Here is a 7,848-nt window from a genome sequence, read left to right as displayed (position 1 = left end):
GGCCCACTGTCTAGCTGAAGGTGCTACCTGTAGACAGGCTCTGAACTGTTGCAGAAATTCTCTTGCCCCGCAATCATATGAGGTGCTCCTCTCTGCCCCGCCTTTTTTCTCAACTTGAGCACTTTTCTCTTTTTCGTGGCCTAATCAAAAGGCAAATGCTATGTGGTATATTTCAAAGCACTAGGGCCCGAGTGCCATGATTTTAGATCTGAACCTATTATGTTTTCATGAATATATGTGCGTTCTTGTACCTATCTTGCAAGTCTATAGTTACCTATTTTGTGTTATGATCCGACAACCCCGAAGTGACAATAATCGGGATACTTCTCGGTGATGACCGTAGTTTGAGGAGTTCATGTATTCACTATGTGCTAATGCTTTGTTCCGGTTCTCTATTAAAAGGAGGCCTTAATATCCCTTAGTTTTCGTAAGGACCCCGCTGAACACGGGAGGGTAGGACAAAAGATGTTATGCCATAAGCACGTATGACTATTTACGGAATACATGCCTACATTACATTGACAAACTGGAGCTAGTTCTATATCACCCTATGTTATAACTATTGCATGAGGAATCGCATCCGGCATAATTATCCATCACTGATCCATTGCCTACGAGCTTTTCACTTATTGTTCTTCGCTTATGTTATTGTTAAATCTATCATGTAATTCAAAAGAGATTTCTGCTTTCTAACGGGAACTCCTCAAAACTATTATATAATTCACATCCCGTTTAGCTACACATTAGTTAGCTGATTTTCGAATTCGGGGTTAGTCAATTTTTGAATGAAGGAAGGAGAAGGGCCTCGCCAGAGAAAAGGAAGGGGCTCGCCATCATCACCCTCGTATATATCTTAGGGTTCAGGGTGGGGGCGGTGGTGTGGAGCTTCGCCGGAGAAAAAACTCCACGCCGGGAGGGCGGAGCTAGAGAGATGGCCATTGGCAGTGGTGGGGGGTTGTTTCGGGGAGGGCGAGGTGGCACGGGAGCGCGGCCCGTAGGCGGCGGGGGCCGGTGGTGGCTGACGGCTCAAGGAAGGAGATGTGCCTAGAGGTTGAAGAAAGAATGTGGGTCATTGATTTCGCATCCAACGGTTCAAAGAATCGTATGACCCCAATTTTTTTTGAGTTGACTAAAGTCTAGCCACACACATTCACATCAACACATGATAGTGCGACAACATTCTTTATGAAGAATGGTTGAGCAAGGCCTTCGTTTTACTTTCAAAAAGAAATATTATTGACGTGTGTCATGAAATATAGTGTCACATATTCAAACTTGAAATCACTCTGGTTTCATAATTTCATTTTCTGTCATAATCTCATTTTTTTACTGATTTCATAATCTATACTTCAGTCTTCTGTCCTCGAGATCACTCTGTTCAACTTATGACATTATTTTAAGAAGTAAATAAACTTTCAAGACAAAATTTTATATGGATTGTTTGGACATATTCTCTCTATTGTCATCAGTATTGACATATGCTTTTTTTTTTTGCAGGGACATATTCTCTTTCATATGGATTAAAAGGGAGAAATGCTTCGGTGGATGCATTCAAAGGGTAAACTGCGATGGAGTAGTATACTGTACTACTGTTGGTTGCCAGCCTCGGTATGCATACTATATCAAGATACTTTTATCATGTACTGGAATTCACAACGTCACCGGTTCACAACATGTAGCTGGGTCCTCATATGAAAGTTCTGAAGCAAGCCTTGGCGACAGGTAGACAGTAGTAACTTGCTACAGCCACACAATCCTGCTCCCTCTCCTTGGCTACGTGAGTTGAGGGCCTTGTCCTGTGCCTGCATCTCGTCCTATAAAATTAATAATTCAGGTGGGCCTAGATTTCTCTAGAGTAAAGTACGACCATGCAACCAACACTGTGGATGCGAATCCCTTCGCTCTAGGCTATTGGATTTACACTCATCAACGGCTAAAATTGCTTCCTAGGCTTAGCATTCAAATTTTCAAAACTCGTACACTATATAGTAGTATAGATATACTAGCTGTTTGGCATTGGAAATCTGAGGCACATCGCTGTCAAAATCAGCCTGGCGCTGCTGCATCTACTCAGAATCTCAAGTACGTAGTACTATTTGGTTTGGTTTGGTTGATCTTGAACCGTTGGGAAGAAACATCAGCTCATACCCTCCTCCATGAATGATTTCAAAATGGAATTTGACAAGGACATTTTACCCTGCCGTAAGCAGTGGTGTCTAATTGCTTATTTTATTCATTTGGCTTTCTCAACCATGCTTCACGCTAAAGTTTACTTTGCCTCAACGCTTCCTCTCTCTGGCTATACACGAACAACAGACATCCGACTCGAAAGTAAAAAAAAAACAAAAAAAAACTTTTGACTCCGTCTCAAAAATGAAAAGAAAAAAATAAGAAGATAATGCATCACCTAAGCCCTAAAATAGTAGGATTCGTGCGTGATAGAATCTTCAAGGTCCAAACTAGGACCTTTCTCCAAATTTCTGTTGGGAATCAAAGTGTAGTCTCACTTACTAAAAGTATATCATGTCCATTTCTAGCTGGTATGTGTACTGCTACCCTGTCACATCTGGAACTCACTTGAAAGGCATTCTGGGTAGCAAATCCATCTGGGTAGTTAGAATCCGGGGCAGTGTCAAGTCCTACCGGGAGTACAAGCATAGTTTTACAAAGCCCTACCGGGCCGGCCGGCCTTGGCATCAGGCAGCAACACCAACATTCCTGCCCGGGTTTCCTGCTGAGTTTGGTTTCGTTCGCCACCTCTTACTTTTCTCCACCTGAGTACCAACACCAACACCAACATTACTTTTCTCCTGCAACTAATACATGTCATCAATCGACGAGACACGCAACAAGGGACGCAACAAGTGATTCAACGAGTGCCTCAATCAATCATCAAATTACATTTTTTTTCTCTATAGGAACTGAGATACATGTCATCTTACTTTTTATGATTTTTTTATTCCTATGATAACCAGAGGAGAATAGATTCCTACATAATTCGGTGAATTGGATTAGTTGCAGGAGATACAACTGCTGCTATTGCCGGAGCCTCCACCACGATATCATCTCCAAGGTCTTCCAGGTGAAGAACAGGGATAATTTTGCTTCTCCTCCTCACTGTTTTTTTTTTCGAAACGGAGGCAAAAGATTTGCCTCATCGATTAATTAAGCAGAAGAGAATTGCCCAGTTAATTAATGGAAAACCGGGCGAAAACCAATACAGACCAACAACACGTGAACTACTCACAAAGTATGCAACCCCTAAGCACAAGATCGCCTCACAACCAAACCCAACACCTAACGTCCACCAACCCCACACTGCTACATCGCAAAGACACCCCAATGAGGGTAAATCGGCCGAAGACCACAGGCGCCACCAAATCCACGAAGACAAGCCAGACCATAAGGACAACCTAAGAGACTGATAACCATCCATCAAGCTGCTGCGGACGCCTTTCCTGTGGCCTCACTCTTCTTTCCTTTGCTCCTGAGAGCCTCCTCCACAATCGCCTTGCCAGATCCAGGGCTCACCCTCTCCAAACGTTTGAGCAAGCTGTGAAGCTCTAAATCGAAGAGAATGTCATTGACTTTGTCACGCACAGAAACCTGCCCAACGGTCATGTGCGAGTGGGTGACTACAACATCGGAACCTCCATGCTCCACAGAGATGAGCGGCTGGTTGCGCACCGAAGGATCAGGCGCCAACATACCAACCACCTCAACATCATCAGTCACAGGTACCACTGACACGATGGACTCGGGCGTCTCCAGTTGCTCACATGATAGAGCCTCGGAGTTAGGCGCCAACACACCTAACTCATCAACCTCGCCACTCAAAGACGCCACATGCCCAATGGCCATAGATGAAGCAGTGACAGAACCAACCAAGTCTCCACAGTCCGCAAAGGCGGGTGGCTGACAGGACTCTGACGGTGGAAGTGAGGGTGTCATGGCCACCGCCAACGACTCCAATGCGCTCAGCTCCAATGGTAACACTATAGATGATTCCCCACAAAGCTCGTGCAACTCTGGCATAATCTGCAGAACCGGAGCTACGACCTCAGTGATAACCGCGCTCCCACGAACAAGCAACGTCACATGCAAAGCACGAGGAGAAAAATCTCCAAAGAAACCTTCTGCATCCTCAACAATGGAACCAACCTGGAGCTCAGGTAGCAAAGGCACAACCGACGCAACCTCAAGCTTGGCTAGAGCGTCGCGAAGCTCAGCACGGAGCAGCTCAACCTCCTGAAGGAGCTCCGTGCGCAGCAGGGCAAGCTGCGACTCCAAAGCAGAGACCAAAGAGGCGTTGACATTGGAATCCTTGCAACACCCATATTGGGACCTTGGCGGCACCGACACACACGACGACGTGTGGCCCACAACCTCAGCCCAACTCCTGGTCAGCGAAGGACAAGGCTGGACGGACGAGGAGCGGCTCCGCTGGAGAGGAGCACGAGTGACCGGAGAGCGATTGCAAGCGACCGGAGAGGAAGCACGACAGAACCTCTCCCGATGTCCAGAGCGACGACAGCGAATGCATCTGAAAGGCTCACGACATGCATTGACTTGATGGCCACGCGCGAGGCAACGAAAGCACCTCCCTCGAGCCCAACGCTTGAAGGCGAGGCTACGCTCGAGACCTTTCCTCGATGGCTCGAGAGGAGTGCCCTGGCCGGAACGGCGCCCCCGACCCACATGCTCCCAGCCCACCTCGGCTTCAAGAGCGGCAGCAGCAGCAGAGAGGCCCTTGCATGCCGACGCCGAAGATGGACCAAGCAGAGGAGACTCCAACTTCTCTGGCATCGTCGCGTCATCGCACCCATCGTCGGTTCCACAAGCTTCGCCAGAATCCACACCTCCGGAGGCGGTCGGTGCTGCTGCACGGGAGGCCAGCATGGTCACAGCTACCAGAGACACCAGCGGTGGGGGTTGCAGCTGGTCGATGGCACCCCCGGTGGCAGCAACAGGGATGGCAGGCAGGGGTGTCGGAGGCAAAGACGACGACGCAGGCCCGAGCTCCATCACCACCCCGACCCCATCCATGGGGCTGCGGCCTGCCAAAGGCGGCTCGGTCAGCGGAACGACCAGAACCCTCCCGAACCGGATCTGGCAGGGGACGGGCCGTCGCGGACTTGGGGATGGGGCGAGCTTGAGCCATCCGACCCCCAATGGCCGGATCAGACCCACGGACGGCGAGGGCGACCGCGGCCAGCGCGGCGGCAGGAGCGGTGGCCGCGGGCGGCGTGGTCAGAGTTGCCGTCGCGAGCTCGGAGAGACGTGAGCACGAGAGCATGCGCGCAGCCTTCTGCAGCTGCCGAGGGGAAGGAAGAGAGCAGGCGAAGCAGTCCCCGGATCTGGTCTCAGCAGGGACAGAGGCGGACGGGACAGAGAGATCAGGCGGCGGCGGCCGCCGCGCTTACCCAGCGCCCAGCGCGGTCGCGGGAGCTCCCATCTCGAGTTAGACACATTTATTTTGATGACAAGTATTTTGGAACCCCTCCTCACTGTTTGACTTTGCCTTGCGTTAGCTATCAAGATTGGACAATAGCATCTTAGAAAGGCGAGATATTATTTGGTCACAGCCAGCGTTAGGCAGAAAAGTGCATGACAGACGGGAGAAACGTGGTGACTCACTCTCCTCTTCAACCCTAGCCGCTGCCGGGGCATCCTCCTCCCCTCCTCCCGCCGCCGTCGGCCTCAGGGGTGGCGGGGGCTCTTCCTCCCTCCCGCGTCTCAGGGGTGGCGGGACCCCAACATGCGTGGAGGTGCGGCCGATCTAGAAGCGACAACGTTGGCTTCGACGGCGGCGGCGGTCGGCCCTGCCCCGGGCCACGGGCGGCGGGTGCGGCGGCTGGCCTGGATCGGGCGGCGGCACGATGCGGTCTTCGGCGGCATGTCATCTGGCTTTAGATTGGCGGCGGCGTCGAGGGCCTGGTGGACTGCTTGGCGGCACCCATGGCAGATCTGTTCTGGCCGGTGTAGCCAGTGGTGGTGGTCATCTTCTTCGTCGGCGGTGGCCGGCCAGAAACTTGGTGATCGGATCTCGAGATCCATCATCTAGTCCCGGCTGCGAGTTGGGGAGACATGGTTGCGGTGAAAACCGAGCCGACGGCAGGCGATGGCGGCGCTCTACGCCGTTATCTTGATGAAGGCATTGTCGTGTAACTACTGTCGACCCACTCGTGCTGCTTCGGGGGAAACCCTAGGATCTGGTTTGTAGAAATTGTGTAGGAATTCTATAGGCTAGGATTTTCAAAGGAAAAGTTTCTTTGGAGCCTCTTGGTTTGTAGGAATGGATCTCTATTCCTATGTAGGATATGAACCAGTCCTTCACGTTTCAAAGGAAAAAGAAACATTAGCCTAGACTCAATGGAAAACTTCTTATCCTAGACATCAAATTACATTTTTTCTCTATAGAAACTGAGATACATGTCATCTTACTCGCTATGATTTTTCTATTCCTATGATAACCAAAGAAGGATAGATTCCTACATAATTCGGTGAATTGGATTAGTTGCAGGAGATACAGCTGCTGCTATTGCCGGAGCCTCCACGACGATATCATCTCCAAGGCTTTCCAGGTGAAGAACAGGGATAATTTTGCTTCTCCTCCTCACTGTTTGACTTTGCCTTGCGTTAGTTATCAAGATTGGACATTAGCATCTTAGAAATGCTGGACTGGTTGAGAAGTCGTGCTAAAATTGCCAACGAATTACGGACTCTAAATACTACTCCCTCGGAGACAACTAATATGGAACGGAGGGAGTACTACTGTAATACTAATAGTAATAATAATACTATCTCTCCTTTGCTCTTTTGGCTGTTCTAGGGGAGGAATGTCCGCGCATTTCTCTTCTCTCACGCCATGAACATCGCTACGGGGGCCAAGGAGGACAGGCAGCTCATGACCGGCTTCACACGGTGGCCGATATCCATTGCCGTGATTGCCGCGAGGTGCTTGGATGAAAATACGAGAGAGCCTACGAAGAATCCTACAAGCACAAGGAAGGCAAGTTCATATTTGAAAAGGCCAAGATCGTGAACGATAATTGCTAGTGCTAGTAAACAAAAGATTCAGCCATATTTGTAATTTGTTCCGTCTGTGGAGAGACAAAATTATGTTCATTTGTGCGGGAACCATTTTCTCACCGATCATAAATGGACGGTTTAACAACGCGTGATCGTATTTCCCCGATTGTGCTTCAGCAACAAATTAAGTAGTACTAACATAATTAAATGTGAGGTGAACACGGTCACAGAGCAAAGCCTTTGCAGGCATCTCCCATTTGGTCATTCCAAAAGCTTAGCTACTTTGTTATTAGTACTGTATGACCTACTAACTTTTAGTGTCACCGTTTGTTAATGTAGCCTAGTCCCCAGGCCCAACCCCTGTGCTCCAATGGTACCTAAAGTCCAAGGTCCTTGTATTGGAAGTTGTTTTTGTAGCATTGTGGCACTGGGAATCTGCATATGGCAAGTGGCATTTACCATATTTCCCAGATCTGAGAGCATGGATTGGATTGGCTTGGATTGGGGCCTAGGAAAAAAAAGTTACCAAAAAGCTGCTAGTACGTACTTATCATTGAGTTTTTTTTTACAACTCACTCGCCACCAGGCCAGCCCAGCCAAGTTGATGTGGATGTGTAGTGTAGAAGTAGAGAGTATGCATGCTTGGCCTGTTGCTTTGCTTTGGAATCAAGGCAGGAAGTACTTGAAATGGTAGGGTCAGGATCTTACTACAAAGTGACCCAAAACTGTTGGCGACTTTGGGTGGCAGCGTCAGGATGTGGATCTTTATCCCTCAGACAATACAGCTAGCTGCAGGCGCTGGAGTGTTTTTTTTTT

Source organism: Triticum dicoccoides, chromosome 5B (genome assembly GCF_002162155.2).
Source record: "Triticum dicoccoides isolate Atlit2015 ecotype Zavitan chromosome 5B, WEW_v2.0, whole genome shotgun sequence".
Classification (NCBI taxonomy): domain Eukaryota; kingdom Viridiplantae; phylum Streptophyta; class Magnoliopsida; order Poales; family Poaceae; genus Triticum; species Triticum dicoccoides.
Note: the sequence above shows the minus strand (reverse complement) of the source record.